Below are 26,244 nucleotides of genomic sequence, written 5' to 3'. Positions count from 1 at the left end.
TGTTCATTGGTTGTCTTGTTACCCTTGTCCATGTATTTAAACCCTCATGTTTGCCATGGTCCTTTGTCAGGTATTGTTAATGTAACATTGTTTGGGTGTCTAGTCTAGTGTCTAGTCTAGTGTCTAGTCTAGTGTCTAGTCTAGTGTCTAGTCTAGTGTCTAGTCTAGTCCATGTTTATGTTTGTTTATGGTTTTTGGATTTCACGTTTATAAATAAACTGCACTTGGGTTCTTCACATCATCATTGCCTTCATCTGCCTGTCATTGCCAGCACAAATTACAAATTTCAAGTAAAGGCTACAAAATTCTTGGTGGCTTTAATTAGAAATTCTCAAGTAAAGTTTACTTGTAATATGCTGTTTCAAGTAAATGTTACTCACTTTCTTTGTTCATTTTACTTAAGCAATATAGAACTGAATTACAAAATGCTTTTAAAAGTGTTCTAGCATTTCAATTATTTTTTAATGTACTTAGTCATGGACCACATGACACACAGAAGCCTTTCACAGGTAAGCTTACTGCATGCTATGTAGTCTGTTAAACTACATTACCTTGCTTTAATAGCGATAGAAACAAAATCCAGAGCTGTGCACGCAGACCTGCACGCTAGCATAAAACATGATGATGGGTGGTAAAATTCAACAGATTTCTTTTTATTTATTTTTTTTTATTTTTTTAGCACAAATGAAGTATAAAATGAACTTCAAACTTCACAAATCAAGAAGTTACCAAACTCAACAACAAAATCAACAATACAAATGGTGTAAATCAATTTGCAAAAAGTGAAACCATGCAAGCTCATTAATTATCAGGAACACCAGCTTCGCAAAGTTAAGTAAAATGTACTTATTTTATTTGCCTGTGAAACTGACTCAAATTAGCAAATAAATATGACAAGGTTTTCTACTTTAGGACTGATACATGATAATGTGTTTTAAAGATAACAATCATAAAAAAAGATTTCCTTATAAGGTAGAGCATTCATTTTTGCATTCATGTTTGAATTGAGTACAAATGTAGAATTTTAACATTTTCAAGTTTACATGCTTACAACTTACTTATTCAAATGTAGAAAGTACTAAATTTTTCTGCTATATTTACTTCGTCACCTTTTTTTCAGTGTAATGCAATAACAATGGAAGTCTATGGCATTGCACTGGAATAAACATTAAAATACACAGTTTCTAAAGTATAGTCACAAGTCTTAAATATTAAATGTGTTAACATGAGGCTAGTGTGCTAAAATCACTTAATAACTGACTTTAACAAATCTGCTTTTTTCCTCCGGTAAACTTGCCTCATAGACTTCTATTGTACAAGTAAATTGCTTGTTTTTACAACAGGGATAACTCAAAATTATTTTATTTTTTTATTTTAATTTTATTATTATTATTATTATTTTGTGTGTGTGTGTGTGTGTGTGTGTGTGTGTGTGTGTTTGGAAATTGACACCACGTTACGGCAGCTGAAAGTCCCCTTTCACTTTCATTATATGGAAAGTGCGGCCAGGATATTTTATATAAAATAATAATAATAATAATAATAATAATAATAATAATAATAAAAATACAAAGAATCTTTGATTAACAGTCACTACAAAGTTTGTTGTTGTATATTTACAGCCCTGACAGAAAGCAACCAGGCATCTTTGGTGAGGGATGAACCTGTCTCCACCATGTGTCCACCCCCTTTTCTCACTATATTAATGACCATCTGCATCTCTCAGTCTCTCAGCCTACAGCGTGGAGTTAGTGTACAATTACATATAGTTTAATATATCTGCTGTGCACCTTTAAACAAGCATCCTCAGTGCACGAGGTGATTTTTCTTTCCTGCCCATTACTGCATTGTACATCTTGATAGCCACAGATTGCTTGCAGCCATGTTTAAGCATTAAATAGTGTATTATTATTTCACATAAATCAAGCAGGGACATGGGGGGGATTCATAAATTTTACATTTCACACAGGCAGTATTTTAAAGCCTTCTCCATCTCCCGATGGGACATCAGAGTGGAGAGCCATCACACACACACACACACACACACACACACACACACACACACATACACACACACACACACATGACATGAAAAAATATTCAGAATTATTTTATGAAGTGTAAATTTAAGTGCTAATCACTTCTAAGAAACTGTAAATGGCCCAGTGTGTTACTACAGCAGTGAATCCATATGAAATCATACATAATTTATTACAAGTATCACTTAAAACACTTTAAACTATGCAGGATGTTTCTTATAGATTTTATGAGTTCTACTGAAGGACTCTAATGATTTGAATTTAAATATTAATAATGGATTCAACCCTTTATTAGACCATTTTATCAGAATGCCCCCTTGATAGTGATTTGAAAATGGATCTCCTACAATATAGGTCAGTAAAATGGATTTCAAACAAACAAATTAATCTATATATTTTTATCATTTTTTAATTTATTATAATTTATAATGTATTATTTATTTGATTATTTTATATAAATTTTAGATATTTTTCTGAAATAAATTGTATTAAATAAAATACATTGGATACACATTTATGCCTGTGTTTGTGTATTATTTATTTGATTATTGAAATCATTATGTCATTAATGTCATGCATTTTGAAGCATGTCTTTGTGCATTCTTAATTTATGCATAATCATTACATCTAGCACATGATTTATTTTTGTATTTTGTTCCGCAAAGAATGAACTTGTTTAATATTAATGAGTGTGTGACTGGGCTTAATGACTTCCCATATCTGAGTGTTGTCGGATGTTTTTCACTGTCCTCTACTTTTTATGAGATTTTTATATTTTACGTGTTATGTTTATGTTTTACTGAATATCACTATTTTGGTTATCTCCTTATTCTTGACATCAGTGTTTTTCAATAAATATTTAAGTCATTTGCAAAAAGGACTCAATATTTCATTATTTGTTTTATAACTTGCATTAGAGTGTAGCTTATTTGACACTAATCTTGGTTATTGTTACAGAACTAGGAGTAATTTTAAGCACACTGTAATTTGTTATATAATATACAAATAACTACCAGAATTATACTGTACAGTATAAATGTATATACTATACAGTATGCTGTTGTAGACTGGCAACACTTTACATGTGTTTAATGTTCCCTTTGTTAAAAGTTTATAAAGGGGATCATTAATGTCTAATAAATCATTTACAAATGCACTGTAAATCATGCGGTTATAACAACATTCATGAAAAGGGTGATTTTCATGCAATACTTAACAAATAATGAGCATTTTAACTTGCATGTTATAATTGCTTAATAAACACAACTATACTACATAAAACACAACATAAATACACTCATTCATGATTTATGTCACAATGCAGCAAATATAAATTATTATAGTGATATTAAAAGGAGGGATTATGTCATTCTTATATTCATGACTGTAATGTCTTGACTCACTTGTGTTGTCACTTTCCTTGTCACATTGCATGTTGATGTGAAAAGAATAGTACTACTCCAAGTGCTGTCCCATCTTACCCAGTCCTATTTACCTAAAGTCCTCTGCAAAAACACTTTTCAGCTCTTCATGTTCATTCACAGCAGATATCATATAATAAAGCCTGATGACCATTAAACCAGACTGAACTTTATGTACATAGGTTTATAATATTGGCAATTCAATAATTAATTCTTCAAATGTGTCACCATTATGTTAAGGTTCATTTTTATAGGTTTACTAATGTTGAATATGTGTTATTAAATATTTATATCATTTGAGGTAAAATGTCTCACTACTTGGCAGGTATTGCATAAAAGTTGCCCTTTTTATTCATGTTGTTATATCTGAATTATTATAAATGAAGCATTCATTATTACTGATCCCTTTAGCAAACCCATAACAAACAGAACATTAAAGTGTTACTGCTCATTTTACAGTAATTCTACCGTCATATGAAATACATCAACTTGCTGGCTGTTTGTTGCAATTAGAGGTCTTCACGGGTCCACCCTAACCCGAGGACCAGAGACCCAACCCGAGACCTGTACGGGTTCGGATCCACATTTTATACGGTCAGCCGGGTCTGGGTCGGGTCCCATTCTATTGCTGCGGGTCCTGGGTCTGTTTAACATATGTGTAATACCCAAGTTGATCTGAGAAGACCCGGCTGTGATCAGACAGTGCTGATGATGATGGTGCTGTGTGTGTGTGTTGTAACTTGCAACATTGTAAAACTAGGATGAGAAAGTGCGGGCCAAGAAATAAGGTGAAAAACGGAGTGGAGCCACAACGAGCTGAGTGATGTCAGAGGCAGAGCGGAGTTAAGGCACACGATAGCAAATTAGCAATGCTAACGTTAGCAGCCTTGGCAATGAACGAGCAATCGTTATTATAGTTCAAAAGGGCAAACAGTTGAAGTTATCTTATGCGAGATACAAAAAAACGGCATAGCTGATTCTAAACAAGTCATGTTTGTCACCCGTCACTGTGACAGCAAGTGCACTTTTGAAGCTGAAATAATGAGTGGATTAGCAATGCTGTTTCAATCAGCAAGAGAAGAATCACAGAAAACCTGGATGTATTTTACCAACTTTCTTGGCAAGGAGGATGGATTATATGCATCACAGCCAGGCACAGGGGAGAAGGCTACTAACGTTACATTAGGTAAGACACAAAGTTTTGTTTTCACAAATTGTAAATTAACTTGTTAATAGCAATCAGCTGTGAAATTGGTGTTGATCGGGTCTGTGTCTCCCAGCCGGGTCCGGGTCCCAGCTTTCAAATATTAGATGGGTCTGGTTCGGGTCCGGGTAGTACATTTCCAGGTCTCTTTGGGTTCAGGCACCAATTTTTGGACCCGTGAAGACCTCTAGTTGCAACTAACTGTTGTTTTTATGACAAAGTTTTAGCACTTTAAAAAAAAATGTGTTGATTCAATTCATTATATTTGTTTTTTATTTTAATTTTAACTGACTTAATTGAATAAGTTTTTCTCAAAAATTAAAAAGTAATCTGAACTGATTGAATGTAGTTGTAAAACATTAGTTTATTTTGTGTAGTTATGTAGTTATAACAATGTCACTTTAGTTAACTAAATTTTAAGGCTTGCCGTTGTAAAGTTAGCGTTCAGTGAACCTAACTTTAATTGTCAAAGAAACCTAGCATGATTTGCAGTGTAGGACAGTCTCTTCTTGAGAGACACATGTGATAATTTACTGTGGAGGCACATAGATGTCAACACTTGACACACAAACCTCTGTAATGGTGATACTATACAAACATCAAGTAAAAGATGAGCTCTTAACATCACCACACAACTACTAATCAACAGCGATGACAAAAACAACAACATCAGCACAAATAAAATCTGTAAATAGCAAAAAAAAAAAAAAAAAAAAATAAAAAAAATAAAATAAATAAATTTAAATAAGCCTACAACACTAACCTGATTATTTATTCATGCTGCAATGCATGCTGGGAGCTGGCAAATCTTTGTTTGTTCAGACAGCTTTGTTAAGTGAGTTGAGATGACAAATACACTTGCTGATTCAACTAATGTACAAATTGATAGAATCACAACTTAATGTGTTAATTTGACTGGACAATTTAGTTGTGTCAACTCCAAAAAGCACTTTGATATAACTAGATATCAAATTTTTTTTTTTTTTTTTTTTTTAACAGTGCAGCGTGTGTTGAAACAAAACAACAAAGCTTAAAAATTTATTCAAAAAAGTTTTTGATGTCACCATCATATCTTTGCATTTTTCTGTAATGGTGTATGTTTTATTATGTTGCATAAGATGGATAATCAAAGTCTAAATTCTAAATTAGATGAGATTTGAAGCCATTGTAAAATGCTGATAAACGCACAACTGTGACCGTACATTATACATTAATGTGGCAAGTTACTATGTTGTTTGACAACCATAAACAGCCTACAGTTAGACTAATGAACTATATTAATTGGCAGATTAATTATTACTGTTAAAGCATGTAACTATTTATTAAACATTTGTGTCTTTTATGATAATGCTGTTGCTGACATTTTATAAAAATAATCAGCCACAAGAGGCTGTGAGTTACTGTGAATTTACCATGGTTAAAGGAATTCTTAACCATGGTAAAATTACTGTAACGCACAGACTTGAGTAGCTTATTATTTTAATAAAATAATAGATATAATGTCAAGAAACAAATGGGCTTTATAAGATAAATGTACTGTCTCCAACTAGGAATCACTGTAAGTTTCACACTACAACACAAATCTAAAGATTAAACGTGTTCAGTGAGAGCTTTTATCTGAAAAATACAAGAGCTCAGAGTGAACCGTGTGTGTGTGTGTGTGTGTGACGGAGGTCTCACACAAGAACCCTTTGGTGTCAGAGTTGACGAAGTGTAGCTGGCGGTAGAGAAGTGAACGGTGTGTGTGTGTGTGTGTGTGTGTGAGTCTGAAGGTCTGTCTGTCTCTCTTTCTTCTCTGTAGGGCACATGGGTCTCTCCTGACAGGTGCTGGCAGTTCACTCACATGTTCATGTCTGACGGTGGTGTTTCCTCTGGCGTGCCGTGCAGATCCTGATCACAGTCTCTCAGTTACTTTCACTGGATTAAACACCTGCGAGGGTTAAAATAAGTTAAACTGAATCAACATCTATTCTTATCTGTCCACACGTTCCTCACTGCTCAAAGCATTACAGTCTTTTCATTACTGATGGCTGTGGATTGTGGTGGAAGTGTATCTTCACTGGAGGGAGATGTGCGTATGGTGAACTTTGAACAAGATCACTGTCAGGACCAGGGAATAGTTCAAGGAATGAAAACGAAAATGAAAACTGAAAACGAACTGAATTTTTAGCAGAATGTAACAAAAACCAGAACTAAGTGATTTTTAATTGTTCCGGAGTGCTGATAACCGGTTATAATATATATAGTACATTTTTGGAACTACACCTCTTCATGCTGTCTCAAAAAATGAAACATGCTTTGATCCTGAAGGAAACTGCTGCATCACACATTTATTTGCCTAATTGCCCATTGTGCATGTTGCATTCTGTGAATGAAGACCTTTATAACATAACAACGATGTATAATTATAATTTTAAAACATTATTAGATGTAAAAAGTACATTTCTCAGATGTTTTCAAGTCTTCACTGAATTACTGTTAGATATGATATATTAATACAGATCTGATGCATGCCGGGTTATGATTTCTATGCTGATAAATCCACCACACAGGAAAAAAAATTAAATACTGATTTTTGCTTATTTTGGTGATGCAAGTGGCTTAGTTTGGGCTTGTTTTTCCAGACCAGGTTGCTTATTTCTCTTGTGAGATCTGGCAATACTGCAGTTGGTATTTCACCCACCCCTTAGCTCAGAGTATTGTCATTTTAAAAAGAACGATATTAACCGTAATTTTATTTTGTTCTAACCGGTAACCTTTTGGAAAGGAGGCTGCAGAACTTCTGAACCGGAATGAAAAAATACTGTTTTTGCTCAGAACGAACCGAAATGAAAAACATTTCATTTTTAGTCCCTGGTCAGGACTGAAGAAACTGAGCAAACCATTGGGGGCTGGGCCAAATCAGTGAACAATTTCTCATTCCTTAAATCATGTGGCTTGTTGAGGAGAGGTGTGCTATTTATTAAATGTTGAAGTTTATGATTTTCACCAGAAAAAAATAAATCCCATTGACTTACTGAAGCAGGGTCCCAAACCATAAATTTAGAGACCAGAATGTTGAGACTTGTGGAGGACTCTTTTGACTTGGGCCAGTCATCAAGCAACAACCAAGAAACCACCCCAAACACCCTAGCAACCAGCTAGCAATGCCCTAGAAACCACTCAGACACCCTTTGAAACCCCTTAGCAATGCCCTACCAACCACCCGGAACACTATAGCAACCACAAAGCAGTGTGCTTAAAACCACTGAGAACACCCTAGCAACCGCATAGCAACACACTAAAAAATTAAGAACATGTTAGCAACTGCATGGCAATGGCCTGGCTACCACCAACAACACCCTTGCAACTGTACAGCATACTAAACAACTAATTTTAACACCTTAGAAACCTCATAGTGATGTGTTAAAAACAATCAGAACATCATAGCAACCACATAACAACCATTTAGGAACAACATACTGTAGCTACACCATTGCAACCATGCACAATACCCCAGCAACCGCATAGCAACATGCTACAAAACTAATCTGAACACCTTAGCAACCTCATAGCAATATATTAAAACCACTCAGAACAATATAGCAACCACATAGCAACCATTTAAGAACCACATACTGTAGCTGCGCTATTGCAACCATGCACAATACCCCAGCAACCACTTAGCAACATGCTACAAAACTAATCTTAACACCTTAGCAACCTCATAGCAATATAATAAAACCAATCAGATTACCACAGCAACCACATAGCAATGCCAAAGCAACCCCCCACAACACCCTAGCAACTGCTTAGCAACACACTACAAAATAATCAGAAAACCTTAGCAACCTAATTGTAATGCATTAAAACCACTCAGAACACCATAGCAACCACATAGCAATGCCATGTCAACCATCTACAACAACCACAATGAGTTTTGCACAAGCAAGTGCCACTCACATTTTCTTTAGAAAATTTAACAATCGGATTATTATTGTAGCTGTGGTGGTGGTTGTTGTTGTTGTTGTTGATGTTGTTGTTGTTTTTTTTTATTTTTATTTTTTATGAAATATAGCTAGTTGGTTATTGATCAACGTTTTTTTTTTTTTTATGGATGACCCTAGTTTTTATTTAAAATTTATTTTAATTTTGACACAGTGAGTCATAGCTTTGATAAAAGTCTCTTTGATGACACTTTAATGTCGAGCTTGTTTAGATTCAATACTCTTAACGGCTTGTGATTCATAGATTTGTGGTGAACCACATCTAAAATTCACTATGATAGACTCAGTTTCAGTGATTGTTAAAGTTCTCATTTTGTTTCTCACAGAGTTTTATCTTCTTTCATTTTGTTTTATCACAAGGACTGACATTTATTTAATATCAAACATTAATCAAAAAAACTTTTTATTTGTATACTACACACACCGCCTAGAAATCAATCTTAAGAGATCTTGAGAGCTCAGCATGAATTGGCTTCTCTGTGTTATCTCGTCTTCCTCTCTGCCCTGTGGTGAAATGAGTCTTGGCAGGCAGGTTCTCATTTAAGTTTGTTTTGCTCTCTGCAGGACCGCATTCACAATGGTTCCAATTTCCAACCCATTCTCCAATTTTCAACTCCACTGACAGACAACACATGCCGAAAGAGACGTTTAGCTCAAGTAAAGCATCGGTAAGTGATGATTCTCAATGCTGTGTGACATTCAAATTGTTTTTTTTCAACATGAATGAATCTGTAATTTCAGGAAATGGAAACATTATGGTTTGTTTTGCGTGATATATGCTGAAATAATCGGACTCAAGTTTCAGATGTGTAGCTCTGCGGACATATTTGCAGATGTTTAGATGTACATGTAAAAAATATAGTCAAAGTCAACATTTATTTTAAATAATTAAGGACAACTGTGATGACGTAAATACTTAGCATGATTTAATTTACTTGTTGTTATTGCAAATATTTCATTGTGTTAAACTGATATTCTCATTTCACACAGTGAAGTTTTTATCTACTTCTGTTCGGGAGAGATCTTGAATTGGAAAACAATAAAACTGTGAAAGATATGTATGTCACATTAAGAAAAATTCAGTGCTAATGCTCAACAATTGTTCCTTAATATTTTAGTAATAGAAGCAAGAAAAAATAAATAAAATAAAAAAAATTTAGCATGATGAAATGTTGCTATTAATAAGCTATTAGAACAAATTAGGCCTTAATTCATGTACAAACTGTTATCCATTTGGCATTGTATAATATAAGAAATGCAACTATGACTATAAACACATTTGAAATAGTTAAAGATTCAAATAAGATAAGTAACGTTTTGTTTATTTTATATATATATTTGGTTATATTCTGCATGTGATATCAAAAATGTGATACTGTATGAGCAATAATTGTTAGCTTATACATTTTTTTATAGCAAATTATTAAACATGTTTTAATGCTATTCATGTAATACTCTGAATGTAATTTACAGAATGTTAACATCATTTTATCAAACCTATACTGCACATGATCAAATACAGATATTAAACACTTTCCCTGAGACTGGCTGCTGTGTTTGTTTTGTAAAGGCTAATATTTGACAAATATGTACCTGATTTACCTCTTTATATCTTTGAGGACCAAAAAGTATTTCATTACCAGAAATAACATGAAGTAAAACATTCAAAGAGACTTTTGTAATCCAGCACATCATCATAAATCTTTTCACATTTCCATCACAATCTGATTATTGCAGCCGGGACGGAACGTATGAGCAAATGTAAGAATAATAATCTGAGGCCACAATTCTCATGATACAAGAAATGATTCTGATTCATGTTTAATATGTGGATAGTATTACATTTGAAAATCTACTAACACACTGGCTATTCATGACTTCACTGTAACTCAAAACACAAGCACCTACCAATTATTTGAATGTTATTGTCTATGACAAATGTGCATGCTGGGTCACAATGATCCAGTATATGAATATATTCCTTTATTAACAATAAGAGCCCATGAGTTCAGCACGCAGTGTTGAGTTCATGGAAGAGACATGAGTGTGTTCAGTGATGTATGTCTGTGTGTCTGTTCTCTTGATGAATGTCTGTCCATTGGCTTTGCAGCCCGGTTTGACTCGGCTCGTAATTGAAAACTGGGCTTTGTTGTCTGGGGATTCGTGCTCTATAAAACAGCTTCAAAACAGGAAAAGCAATAGTGGGAATAGAGCCGGAATATAATTAATTTTGGGACTATTATTGCAGGAGGAAGAATTCTAATCAGTCACAGATACCTTCCTGTTTGGGTAGCATGACCGTAACCAATTACACGTGAACTCGGAGTTACAGTTTCACTTCCTGTGCTACTCCAAGAGTGAGTGGACAGCATACAGGAGAGAGAGAGAGAGAGAGAGAGAGAGAGAGAGAGAGAGAGAGAGAGAGAGAGATGACATATAATATAACTGTACAAACAAAGTAAATGTTTTACTTCATGTAGAAAAACAGAAGATTTGTGTGGCTTCTTTATGTTGCTCTTATTGTGCAATGACCACTGAACTAAAATCTCCAAACACTTTATACACAATGTGTTCAAGAGCAAACCAAAAACTACATTTATTAGTCATTTTATGTGTTCATTTCACTTAAAATACACACACACACACACACACACACACACACACACACACACATAAATATTTAGCAGCATTTTGTCTTGTTTTCAAAAACAAGTGTGTAAACATCTTTACAAATTACTTTTTTTTTCTTTTTTTTTCAGTGGGGAAAGAAGAATAAACTTGATTCAAGGAGAAACTATAGCTCTTGTTTTAAGCACACTGAGAAAAAAAAGGAAGAAAAAAAAAGTGCATTATGTGGTAAAATCTAAATTAACTTAATTGATTTAAATTAAAAAAGACTATTTAACATGCCTGAATCAACCTGACTACATGACGTTACAGCAACAAAACAAATTTTTTAAGAGTTAGATCAGGTTGAAATATCTCATTAAGGTAACAATTGCAGGTTACCAATAAAAAAAAAAAATAAATAAAAAAAACTCATTTAATTAATCCGATTTCTTTGGAAACAAGTATACAAAATCTTGTGATTTTCATTTTGCTTCTCTAGTAAATGTATCTTGTTTTAAGGATGTTTAGATATTTTTACAGTAAAACAACTAGACAATAAAACTAAGAAAACGATTTCTTGCAGTGTCAAACAGAAATGTTGGTAAAGCGCAGTTTTACATACACTTCATCACTCCTTCTCAACTAGTTTTGCCTCAGGATCCAGATTTTAAACCAGACATCATGTGGCAACCAACACAGAGCAAAAATTATTTTAAGTAACAAAAATGTCCTTAAAACCAAGCATTAAATGTATTAACATTATTGCATGGATCGAGCAATATGCAAAATCAGCATCATAGACTAAATGGAAGAATTGGCATTGGCACTACTATAGAGTTTGATTGGCTGCACAGACTTTGACACCAACAACAAAGATATGCAAAGCGTTTTATCCTACCTTTTAAGTTGATTAGTCTATTTAATTCAGTAATTTCTATTTTTATTATTAGCATTTCCCAGTGTTTTTTCCCTGTTGTCTGCGACCCTATCAGAACAGACCTGTGACCCATTTTTAAAATTCAATCCCAGTCCCACACTCTGTAAATCAACTTTTAGATACACTATACAAGCAGTGAGAGACCAAAAATCTGTGGATATTTGCCACTATGAGATTATCAGCATTGGCCAATAGCTGATGCTGGCTTGGCCTATTCCCATGATCCACTAGCCTAGTCAATGGATCATGTACAATCTAGTGATTATTGTAAAAAAAAAAAAATAGTTTCATTTCAGCGTATATGTACAGTATACATCTCAACTGTCTTAAACAGTTAGCCTATAAATCCTGTTTCACTTAAAGTGACCCTATTAAGTATTTAGACACTTTTGGACACTTAGGTCACACAGGGGCGTAGCAGTCATTTTTAAAGGGGGGGGGGGGCACAGCTGTCAGTAGGTGGCTCGCACAGACCCAGCACTTACAGTGCAGCATTAATATATTACAGTATATACTTATATATAAGTATTATATTCATATATACATATTATTTACTTTTAATATTTGTAGTATTTTAAAGATTCAAGTATTGCAAAATAATTGCAACATTTTGCAAAATTAGCTGCAAAAATAAAGGGCATCTTCTGGAGCACTTGCTTCTCTTTCACACATGACAATAAAAGACTGAGCACAAGCTGGTCCTTGAATAAATTATTTAATCAATTACAATAATGACAAATGTGCATGTGCACAATTATTTATTTATTTATTTATTTTTTATCTTTTTATGTGCATTGTGAGATTTACATTTATCCAAGTGGCTTGAGTGTTTGATTACATTCACAAAAATTCGTTCAGATCCATTTAATGATTCAGTGACCATTTCTAGTGATGCCAGAAGGTGGTGACAAATGAGTGTCCTGTGTGAAATGAGTTAGCCACTGAATCAACAATCAAAATACATTTGTAATACTTTAAAATTTGTGTCTACAGACCTACAAAGAGACTTTAGTAGAGGTTTTAAGCATTATAAGAACAAAGCAAATCTATTATTTCCCTACAGTTTGTGAGCTGCTGAGCATGACTTTTATCAAAAGACAACAATAATAGTCTTATAATAATTATGAGTTTCAATAACTTCTGTACGTTTTCATGAATAAAAAAGCATGTTTACATACCTATTCACTTCAGTAAAATGCCTAAGTGTTCTAAGAACACAGCAGATCTTTTTTTTTTTCCTACAGTTTGTTGACTGCACACCAAAATAGAGGTAAAAAACAGAAGCTGATATTAAAAATAGCTTTACATATTTAACACAGACTATTACCTCACAAACATAATGTAAAAACATAATGAAGACTCATGCGCTGATATAAACTCCACTTACAATGTGTGCTTTAAAGAAGGATTGTCCTTTGTTTTTTTCTTCTGCAGTGCATTTCACATAATGCTGCTAATCAAGAACGCTGTGCACTATAAATAACACTCGTTTGTGTGTTCCACATCTCTAGATTATTAATTTAGATCAACATCTATGCCGATAAAAAACATGGATAAATGAGCATTGTTGAAAGCAACTTTGTAGAAATGAATGGAGCCGGTTGATTAGACTGTCTGACTGACGGCCTATTACGTAAGGGTTGTTTCGGCTCATGAAACTCACCTGTGATTGGATGGATGGTCCCTCAATCAGCCCAAAGTAACAAAATGCAAAGAATACTGTATACAAATCCACCATTTGGACTCGATGTGGGTTTAGCTTGGAAAAGTGCGGAGGACAAAAATAGGGTGACCAAACGTCCTCTTTTTCCCAGACATGTCCTCTTTTTCGGACCTTAAAAAAGTAATCCAAATGACTATGGTGCTTAAATCCATATCTTCTGAAGTGATGTGATAGGTGTGTTAGAAACAGATCAATATTTAAGTTATTTTTCCTTCACTTTCACTTTCTCCTTCTTCTGTTTTTGGTGATTCACATTATTCGTATCACCCCTTACTGGGCAGGGAGGAGAATTTATAATAAAGAAAGACTTAAATATTTATCTGTTTCTCACCCATACCTGTCATATCATGTCTGAACACATGTATTTAACCATTTTTATGAGTCATATGAATTACTTTTATGATGCCTTTATGTTGATTTTGGAGCTTCAAAATGTTGGCACCCATTCAATTGAATTGTGAGGACCTACAGAACTGAGATATTCTTCCAAAGAATATAATATCTGGGATGGTATGAGGGTGAGAAAACGATGAGATCATTTTCATTTTTGAGTGAACTATCCCTTTAATATATACACCTCTTTGTTTGATATTTGTAATATAATGCAATGATATTCATACATTTTTAAGTGAATCAGTATTATATATAGGGTAAAACGAGGCAAAAGGCTCTTTTGATTTTATTTTCTTCCAAAATACTAAACAGTATCAAAAACTACCACAGCACTTTCCTGAACACCTGTTTGTCACTATACACTGGGAAACATTGCGTGTAATGTCTAAAGGTTTATTTTGAGGCAATTTGATTTAATATTAAATAATTTTTAAAATGTTGCAAATTTATGTAGCTAATGAATATCCTGTGAATTATCACATTTATTTTTAAACAAAATACTTATTTGTCATTTTCAGTTTTAAGGTCATTATATCAAACAGTTTTCAATAACTGTCCAATAAGTGAAAGGATAGTATTTGGGGTAAAAAGCCCCCCTGCTGCAGGTGCTAAAGGCCCCTATTAAACACATTGTTTTTCAGAAAAATGTTCAAAGTGGGCTCACATTGACTCATCCAATCATAATAGAGATTAGTTTTTTTATAGAATACTTCAGATGTTATAAAATGTCAAATGTGATTGAAATGAACAAGAAATGATGCACCCTTTTCTGGAGTGGTTATTTTGAATAAGAATTATTTTAATTTGTTACTAAAGAAATTCATCTTGCTGTACTAAAAGTATTTGCATACAGTAAGTTGACCAATTGTGCCTTATAACTATTGACCGCTATGTACACTATATCAGTATAACCCCTTGGGGGTCTTTTACTCCAAATGAGGGAGGCTTTTATAATGCCCCCTCGCCACCTTTTTTTTAAAAATGAATTTTATTCAAAAAATAATATTTTTATTTTTTTTTATTATTTTTTATTATTATTGAATATTGATTAAGCAACATAATTTGTGTGAAAAGAAATAACAACAGAAGGTTCAATAATCAAGAAAAAAAAAAAAAAAAAAAATATATATATATATATATATATATATATATATATATATATATATATATATATAATTTTTTTCTTGAATCTTGATATAATTTGTGACCAGACAAAAAGAGAATTTTCCTTTTGAAGACTGAATAGTGTTCAGTCTTCAAAAGTAATGTAACTAATATAGAGCGGTTTTCCTTATAGTGTTCATTTATAACAGATGTCCTTCCCTAACCAACAGTATTAACAAGAATAAATGCATCAGTCTGCATATCAATGTTAAACCGCTCTGATGAGCGTCTGTATGAAGTTAGTGGCACTTGTGCTAGCTCAGTGGGTTGTTATTTGTGCTCGTAGCTCAAGTGAAGGCCGATGGGCCCACAGCATGCCAGGACTAACAAACACATCTATTTATTGAATAGATGTGTTTGTAATGACTTACATAGAGTATTACATGCAGAGGCCGCTGTATAAAATACTCATAACATGAAAAATGGAGTCATTTCCGATGCATTGTGGGTGAACATGAAAATCCAAGCCACTAAACTAATACAGGCACAATCGTCCCCACCGTCCCGGACAGCATCATTTTCCAAACAAACAGTATTCCTGCAAGAATTGATTCATTTAGACGGTACATTGATCACCTACATCGCCTGCAGAAAGGAGATGGCTTTACAAGCAATAAAATGAGCGACAATTATATTATTTTAGTGAAATAAGACAAAGTGCAGGCGCAGAATGCCAATAGCAAGGGACATCATAGGCCAGTGTGTGTGTGTACGCACGTTTGGTTCTCAAGTGGCATGATAATCCAGTAAAGTTTCTCAGCTCTGTTTCTGCTGCTGCTCACCTCTGATTATACTCATTTATAAACGCATCCTGAAGAAATTGCAGCCCAGGGCTGATAGAGTATAAAGATGCTGATCAGAAGTGCAGCTAAATAGACTGCACTGCAGGGCACGAGGTGTCACATACACACATCTGGAAGACCAATGACTGCGTGCAGAATTTTCCAAACACCACTGTTGTGAAGAATACATAACAACACTAGACAAACACGCTGTTGGACACTTTCATCTTTTTGTTCCTCTGATTAAGTGAGTTTGAACACACACAAATGTAGGATACTTTCTGTCCATACATGCAATCTACTGAGCTGAAATTATTCAATCATATAGTTTGTATGAAAATATTGCTGTTGATCCTCTAGGCTTAATCATTTTTACACTTTAATTAAAAGGCTATTTTGTCTAAAAATTTAATAATATATGATATTAAGACTTTATTTAAGATAATGAACCTTGAATATGTTTTTTATTTTATCTTGTTACTTTGGCAGATTTTGTTTTCTCATGTTAAGCATAAACTTCACTAAATATATAAATTATATATATATATATATATATATATATACTGTTGTAAATTTGAATATATACTTGTATATAGTACACTGCAAAAAATAAAATATTGTTGTCTTAATTTCTGGTAAGAATATGTAAACATCTTTAAAATAAGAAAAGCATTATTTGAGAAGCAGAATGGTAAGATATTAGGCTTTTTCTTTTTTTTTAAAGGAATCTAACACAAATTGAAGTTTATGCTTAAAACAAGAAATATATATATATATATATATTTGCAAATCGGGTAAGAAAAAAGTGTTCTTTCCCTTTAAAACAAATAAATATAAAAATAAAAAAGCATAAACATTACAAAATTGTGTTCGATTTCTCTGAAAACAAGACTATATATATATATATATATATATATATATATATATATATATATATATATATATATATATATGTATGTATATTGCTTCTCAAATAAATTTATCTGGCTTTAAGAATGTTAAGATATTTTTACTGGAAACAAGACAATAACACTCAGAAATATATTTTTTCTAAGTGTAAATGTAATTATTATTATTATTATTGCAGTGTAAATCCATATATATATATATATATATATATATATATATATATATATATATATATATATATATATATATATATATAATTCAGGACTGCAGAGCTGATTGAAAGTACTGATTTAATTAATACATTTGCATTTTTCATTGGGCGTTCACTGGCACTGCAATTCCCATTTCCATGGAAACAACTCCTTTTCTGAGTGGTGGAGCTCCATTCGGGAATATAGGTAGTGTAGGACTTCACCAGCAATCCAGCAGTTAAGCACAACTTAAAAAGTTGAAATCATCCTTTGTGGCTTCTACTGAAAAATGTCTTCATTTAACAACCTCAAAGCACACGAACGTTTTTTAGGTTTTTGGTGAAACTTCTCAAGGGAGAATTTACGTGGGATTTTTACTTTCCCGACAGTTGCACTTTATAGACCTTTCAGTTATGCAACTGCAGTTAACACACATTCAGTAACAAATGAGCAGAGATATATCTGTGAATCTGGGACATTTTTATGATTTTCTTTTAAATGTAGCAAAACATTTTTATTTCCAATTTTTAGTACATAATTATTTGATTTAATGTGTTTAATAAAATGAAATATTAAACTCCTTTCATGTCATAAAAATAGAATTTAAATAAATTTACCAGTTTAATTCAGCATTTGTTCTAGTTAATTTTTCACCCTGAAAATTTTAAATGGAGTGTCTATTTGCACCCAGGTGTAAATAGCATCAGCCAATTTAAAAAGCCCATTAAGTTCAAATGTCTGTTAAAAATGTAAGAAGTAAACAATTTTATCAACACAGTGATCATTGTGGGCTGGAACATTATGAAAATCGCCACTCTGACCTTGATCAGAATCACATTCAAATCCTTCCAAAAGAATAACTTTCTTAAACAACCTTGTGTAAGTAAATGAATTAGACAGGAATGTGAACATGTTCAAACAGATTTTGCAACGTTCTGCTGAACTAACTCTATTTACCAGATTTGATTGGTTTATTTGTTTTTCTTTCATTCTGAAGGATTGGAAAATTGAAACCTGAAACAGACAAGACAGAACTGTGAATCTGCTTCAGTTTTTCTTCAGTTCTAGTGGGCCGCAGCTCTGAGATGTCACACCCATCAACAGAAGTGAATTCTAGAGGGTTAGTGAATGCAGCGGTTGAAGGCCTGGTTTGATTGACAGCTCCAGCTCTCTGTCTCTGCCCTCAGGCTGATTGACAACACGGTTCATCTCACATTTAGTGACTGAGCTAATCCAGTAAATTCCAACCAGACGCTCAAAGAGCCCTGCTGAGACCCTCGCACGTCCCAGGTGCACTTTTATCTCCCAAAATAAAAATGTTTTTCCATCTGTGACTCTAAAACAAACCAAATATAATTAAGTGTAAGTATACAGTATAATTAAGTCTGCTTAGAAAGCACCGGCTTCCAATAAATTAATACATCGGCTAATTACATGAGGGAATCTTTCTGCTGTTGTGATAAGTGTTCGTATTTTCGTAGGTGTCTGACTGGTTGAAATTGGATCACCTCACTGAAGCGATTGTTCTCTTGCCAAGTTTAATAATTAACCTGTGTTATAACATGCACGCACACACATGCACACACACACACACACACATACACAGAACGTCTTCTTTTTTCTCAGTAAGTACAAAGTAAGTTTGTGATCTTGACCTTGTGACGTTTATATTGGACGAGCAGTAATTGACCTCGAGAATCAAACTCCATAAGGAATTGAACTAAAGGTCTCTTGAACTCGACAAACCCCGGATTATTCCTTTGGTCAAATGCTAGCTTATTCCTTAATTAATTTAATTGCAGTGTGAACCCAGACAATTGTGGTTCATTTGAACACGTGTTATGTATTGCAAAAATGTGCTGCATGGAATTTTCATTAATCATTAGTATTAAGTGGAGAAATGCATTTAATCTTAATTCATTTCAGACCTGCACTGGTTACACTGGGATACATCAGTAGAACATTGTGCCGCTAGTGTGCTAGTAATGCTTGAGTAAATGAAGATAGAGTATTGAAGTCTAATATGACCTGAAAGCTCGCACACACTTACATATGACTGTATCTGTATGTAATGCTTAAATTAATACAATGACTGAAGCAATCAGTGAAGGTACATTGAAAGTTTAGCTTCACATGCTAAGCTAGCTTGGCTGTGCAGTTGTGTGCACAAAACACTTTGACAAAAGCCAGCAATTTGCAATAGTTAATGGGAAAAGCTATACATTTTGAAAACAGCTTAACTACTGCAACACTACTAAAAACTGTGTAAATAGCGTTAATTGAAGCGCTGTTATACTTTTAGCTATTGTGATTCCCTTTCACTGGAAGCAATACAGGTTGCATCAACTGCTTAAATTTTAGCTGTACCAATGCCATGCAACTAATTAACTTTTTAGCATGGGGTTTTTGGTTTGGAATAACTCGGAATTCTTGGATTTTCTGAAAAATCTGAATTGTCAGTCATACTCATCATTGACAGTTTCACATAAAATGATCAAGTAGTAATTTTAGTAATAATAAGGTGTGGTGTATTTTATAAGAAAAATATTGATTTGTATGGAAATTGAGTTATGTAAGAAGAAAGACATCGGCGGACTCTCTTAAAACAGTTGAATTCTACCTTGGGTTTGCATGGGTGTTCTGTTGTTTATGTCACAAAATTGAGTATCTGACTGCTCGTTATCCTGCTTATTACAATTCTTCTTGCCAAATAAATGAATAAATGGACATGAAACATTGATTTGAGTTAAAAGTATTTTATTAGCTTCCTTTTAGAGATCGCAGAGTGAGACATGAAGTAGGAAAGATGACTCGCAATACCCAGATGACCAGTCTGATTTCACTTAATACCCAGATGTGCAGTTGTTATTCAGAAATGTCAAGTCGCTGGATGGTGTGATTGACCAATCTGAATTGAATTTTCAATTATTTGTGTTATATCAATATCATTGATCACTCATTTTACTATTGTAGCAAGAATCATCAACATCACTGAAGTTATGTCACACTTATCATTCAAATGTGCTGTCTGTGAGAGCTCTGTAATTACTTTTTCATGGCAAGATCTCCACTAAGTAGCGCACAGGTACATGTTTTCTAAGGCCAGTTTCATTGAGGAGTCATTTCATGTGACAGATTTAATGTGTTTGTCATATTGTGACTTTGTGTTTAATAATTAAAAGCATAAACAAGAGATTAATGAGAGAACATTTCTGCCTGGTATTAGTGCCATACCGGTGATGAAAGTGTGTGCATTGGTTTTGCGTGTGTATCGTCACAGACTGATGAGCGTCTTTTAGAGCTGCAGCAATGTTTAAAGACATGTCTGTCACACATGGTTGAAGAATATGATGAAGATGGCTACATTTTTCAGACCAGCCTAACGAAAATACAGTGTTCTGGCAACTCCTTGTGGCAAACTTCTGGCAGACAAAAGTGCATTTTTCACATGTAAGTTTTGGGTGTTTTTTCACCTTTATTCAATAGATAAGTGGAGTGGGAGACAGGAAATAACAGGGCAGAAGAGGGAGAATGGGGACCTCAAGCCAGGACTCAAACTCAGGCAGCATGGCACATGTCAGTGCTTTGCCCAGAAAGCTACAGCTCCAACAATTTTACTACAAATTTGTCATACCTTTTATGAATAGTGTATTTTACTTGCATTGTTTTCAATTGTTAGTTCTACTTTGTGCAGTGTATTCAGGGCAGTATTTCTTAATTTTTTTACTAATTTGAAATTCTGTATATGGCACCATAAAAATATCTCTGGACATGAATACAAATTGTAATCTAATACAAATCCCAACACAATTGTACAATGTGTAGAATGTGCATTTTTCCCCCAAAATGTGCCTAACTTCAACAAACAGAACAGAAAAGTGGCCAAATCCAGCAAACAAAAAGTTACGTAAATTTAATAAAATTCAATAACAAGTAAAAACAACATAAGAAGTACAGTATTTAATCACAAAAATGAAATTTCTGTCCTTATTTACACACCCTCATGTTGTTCTAAACATGCAGTGCTGTTTCTTTTCCATGCAATGACAGTTAATAGTAACCAGAACTGTCAAGCCACTCTTAAAGCATCGTAAATTGTCCATACGACTTCTGTACTATACTTCAAGTCTTGCCAAAGATAAAAGTCTTAGACCAAAATGTTCATAGAAAAGTATCCTATTTATTCACCGAATATATTTTTGAAGCTCTTAAATTCTATTTACAATCACATTCAAATGGTGCTTTGATTATCACGAGTGGTTTAATTTTTTTTAATGCCAAAATACCATCGTTCTTGTGTTTGCTGTTAAGGGAACGTGACATGCCAATTTGAATAGTCAGGATGGAGAATGAGATTTGAGAGCTGCAGTGGAGATGTTAAGTTTGATGCTTTGCATTAATTTGACCTACTGTATGATCACATTAGACTCATACATTCAAACATGGAGCAAACAGAAGTCTGACTGATGTTTGATCATATCCACTTTTTACAATCCACTTACATACAGCAAAATAAACAGAAAGAGAGTGAAACAGCAAACAAAGTCAGAAATGGAGTTTGTTTCTGTGGCTGAACTCAATAAAAAAAAAAAAAAAAAAGCATGAATGAAGTATTCTCATTCTGGGGTCCTTACAGAAAGAGAAGGTAAATACAGTATGAGATGTGTTTTTCTTGTGTGTGAGTGTGTGTGTGTGTGTATGGGTGTGTGTGTGTGTGAGTGTGTGTGTGTGTGTGTGGGCAGGTTTAAGTGGTTTACGAGGACTTTTTTTTTAGGTTACAAACTGGTAATTTACAAGGGTATTCTGCTATAAATGTGGTTTATGAGGACATTTCTAGTGTCCCCATAATTCAAATCACTTAAAAAACATACTAAATGATGTTGAAAATAAAAGGGTAAGGGTTAGGGGAGAGAATCTATAGTTCGTACAGTATAAAAATCATTATGTCTATGGATAGTCCTCTAAATGATAGCTGCACCAACATGTGTGTGTGTGTTTGTGTGTGTGAGAGAAAGTGCCTCGAGCTGTGCCAACTGTTAGAGTAATCTCGTTTGGATCTCTGTTGCATTTTTGTTTCATTTTTTGACAGGTCAGATTAGCTCATTAGAGTGTTTGAAGAGCCGCCTGCATCACACTGACCCATTGAACGTCCCGTCATGCATACTGACGTGATAATAGACACTAAACTCAAAGACTCACATAGTTGACAAAAACAAATTACAAAATTAACACAATTAACAAAAAGTTGTTGTTATTCACATTATCATTTTCCATTGTTTATGAATCTAGAGGCACTGTGAGAGTGCACTGAATGTCCTTTATCAGTTTTAAAGACTCTTTTGTGGATTTTAGTCCAATGACACACTATACACTATGCACTCAGCCATGTAGTGTATGCATTTACAAAGTGTAGTACTGTACTGTCCCAAATGGAACATTTAAATTTTTTACTACACAGAAGCATTCGCAGTTTTTAATCTTGACGGAAGTGACATTTCAAATGCATGCAATGTGTTGCTGTTAGCCTTAGAGTGTTAGCCAAACTCAGTTCAACACTTATTTCTCAAATAATGTACATATTCACACATCAGTAAAGCATTCAACTCACATGTGTAAGGTGCTTTCTTCTCACATTCAGCATTAATTACATTAGACCTTTCTCACACTCCGGGTTTTGGAACACAGGAGTAAACGTTTGCAGGGTAAACTTAGACAGCAGTGAATGGGAGATCACAGCAAATATAATTTTCACTTACCCATTTGCTCCAAGACCAAAAGAAAAAATACACTATTATGTTTGAATGACTTTCCAGAAAAGGAAAAAAATAGAGAGTGGTGGATTAAGAGACTCAGATGGGAGAAGATGCCAAATTTACTGTCACTCTCTCAGCAGCTGTTGTAAAACGAATTCCATGGTAATATAACACAAAACATAATGTTATAAATTTACACTCAATATTTAAAAAATGCATCATATTAAAAAAATTGCGAGATTTACGCTGCTAAATAAGGCGGAAACGTGTCATCACAGTCTGTGAAAAGGTCTATTGTTTTGTCAGTCCAGCATCACAGCCAATGAACTCCTTCTGCTGCATACGGCAAGCCACGACCGTTGAGACTATGAAGTGTCCAGTATTACCCTGTCTGTCTTTCAGTTGAAGAAGTACACCATCCGGGTATGGTAAACCTTTTTTTTTTTTTTTTTGCATTGTCAGAGAACACACTATTGAACTACACTACAAAATGGCATAGAACAGTGCAGAAGTGTGCAATTTAGGATGCATTTAATGTCTTTTAGCTTCCAGGTCATCTAATATGCTAGTGTACTAAAACAAGTTTACAAAATTAGATTTTAGCAGATATACACATTTAGAATTGACAGTCTTCCGGTAAAACAAACCAAAAAGATTGGTGACATCATCACCTGCTCATGGGCGTAAAACTAATCTCTGTCCAATCAAATGTTCTGTAGAATGAGAATGTCGCTCCCCTTAGTACCACCTGCCACCAACTAGGAATAGAGCACAAAAAGTCTAGTTCCGGAAAGTAAAAAAATTCCATTCATTTTCTCCATAGGCAAATTGATTTTTACCAACTGGTTAAGCTGGTCTTTTTAGCAGGGATACATGAATATTTTTCAATACAATTAAAATATATTGTTTCCATACTTATGATCAACAACTTTAAATCAACAGTTTTATATTTTTCCATCTTTTTCAATTTGATTATGCCATTCTGAATGCTTCACAGGATTGTACATTTGTTTTTTTGTTTGATATCAAATACTTTTTTGCTTCAAATCAAAGTTTGTAATGTTGAGATTCACCTCAGACCTGTTTGGTTTGGTTCATGGTGTACAACTGTTTTATGAAGGATTGTATGAAATCCCTATGAAAAAATATATGGGGAAAATACATCCAACCAAGATGGCTTAAAAAGCGAAAGGGCACTTTTGCGCCCTCTAGCAAATATAATGATTCCAAACAGGTTTCCTGAAAACTTCTACTCTCCATTGGTCAGCGAAACAGATAGCCATCCCCTATCTCACACCATTAATTGAGCTAATGTTGTTATGTCCAGCCCAGTCGGGCCATTCAAACAAACAGATTTCAGCTGTGTTTGGTGCCGCAAGTGGCACAGAAAGTACACACTTCACCTTTAAATATAAAATTTGCACACCACATTTTCAAAATTTAGCCAAAGATAAGAGTAACTCTGGATGGTTTGTAGATGTTAGTTCATTGCCGTTAGAGAGGACAGCAGTGGCCGATAAATCAGTGACTTATGGGTCTTGACAGTTTGTCATTTACACACAATAAATGGCAGTACACTAAAATAAGCTCAGGCAGACTATAGGCTGATAAAAGTGGGCGTTCATTTTCACATGCGCATGCTAAACCTGCATGATAAACGAGATGCCTGCCAGCACTTTCGTGTGCTTTTTATCACGCCGCCAGACACATAGAGCATGCTCTCTCTCTCCATCTCAATGTTTTCTCATTATAATGTGGATTCAGCACATATCTCTTTTTCTAGTCTAAGACTGTCACAGTGACATAATTAACATCAGGTGGAACCATTGTCTCATTTCTCTCTTTCTTTCGTTAAATTGCAGTGGGAAGCCTGGTGTGTAAAACTAGCCACTGCAGATTCAGTTTGTAATTGCAACAGGTGACTGTTGGTTAGTACATCTTGTGAACATGATGCTGTTTAAATGATATTTCACCACTTAGCACCAACTCAAAGTCAAATCACAGTCAAATGCTGTGTCCGAATATCCATACTTCCCTACTAGTATGCCAAACACAGCATGCCAATGGAGTAGTATGTCCGAATCCTCAGTATTCATAAAACAGTAAGCGAGGAATACCCAAGTGACCTACTATTTCGTCATTATGTCGTAGATTTGTCTTGAACATTGGGTGTGTTGCAGCAAGAAGCATTTACACATTTCCATTGATCATGGTATAAATATGGGGGGGGGGGGGCATCTACGCCACTGCATTATGTCCCCGGATGTCAAAGTATATCCAGGATCAATTCATACTACTCGCATGCATACCTAAAGAATGTAGGCCTACTGTTTTTTACTGGCCGAGAAGTGCATCCTTCATCAAATACCATACATACCCTGACAGTAGACGATTTCTGATGCAGGGAAAAAGTCTCAGCAAAAAGAGAAAGAGAGGTGTTGTATTCATTAAAGGAATTTTCCAGGTTCAATACAACCGACCATTTGCACTGTGCTGGTTTAGCACCCGATTCACTAAAGAAATTATGCAGATCAGGCTACAGCGCAAACGCGCCCACAAAATAGCTGCTGAACACAATCTGCACACACAATTCTGATCTTGCGGGCAAATTCTAAGTGCTATATAGTAGAGGATACAGCAGTCCACCATGATCTGACACACTTTGGAAGGACTGAACAGCATCACTAGCCCCATTCACACATGAAACCGTTGGGTTGTCTTTACTGGTAAATGTACCACATGTGCTGTTCACACATACCATCAGTATGAAAATGTATAGGTAATGATACAACTTCTCATTAAGGGAAATTACCAGAGCAAAATCTACCAGTATTTTCATAAACGTTGTGTTCACACATGACCTCTAACCTGAAATTTGCAGATACTTTTCTGGAAAAGGTCGTATGTGTGAAAGGGGCTACTACTGAGAACTGTGATCCAAATGCCTGAATCATCGATTTTTATTTAATTTATTTTTGTTTAGATTTTTCCTGAAATTTTCAGACACAAATGGCAAAGTTTCCTGAGAATGACAAACACAGACACACACACACTCACACACACACACACACACACACACACTGCAGTACACAAATACACAAGATGTGTTTCATCCTGTAAGAATTCACAGCA

At 34.3% G+C, this 26,244-nt stretch overlaps 1 long non-coding RNA gene across 1 annotated transcript in view; it reads right to left on the bottom strand.

Annotated features, from left to right (window-relative positions):
• LOC127434267 (uncharacterized) overlaps positions 1–7,223 on the bottom strand; it is a 220,497-nt gene extending 213,274 nt beyond the window's left edge. Inside the window, exon 1 of the long non-coding RNA XR_007896009.1 lies at positions 6,930–7,223. This is a non-coding gene — a long non-coding RNA (uncharacterized LOC127434267). The remainder of the gene's footprint in view (positions 1–6,929) is intronic.
• Between the last annotated feature and the right edge of the window lie 19,021 nt (positions 7,224–26,244).

This window comes from Myxocyprinus asiaticus, chromosome 44 (assembly GCF_019703515.2).
Source record: "Myxocyprinus asiaticus isolate MX2 ecotype Aquarium Trade chromosome 44, UBuf_Myxa_2, whole genome shotgun sequence".
NCBI classification, from domain to species: Eukaryota; Metazoa; Chordata; class Actinopteri; order Cypriniformes; family Catostomidae; genus Myxocyprinus; species Myxocyprinus asiaticus.
This window is presented reverse-complemented; position numbering and strand designations above follow the sequence as displayed.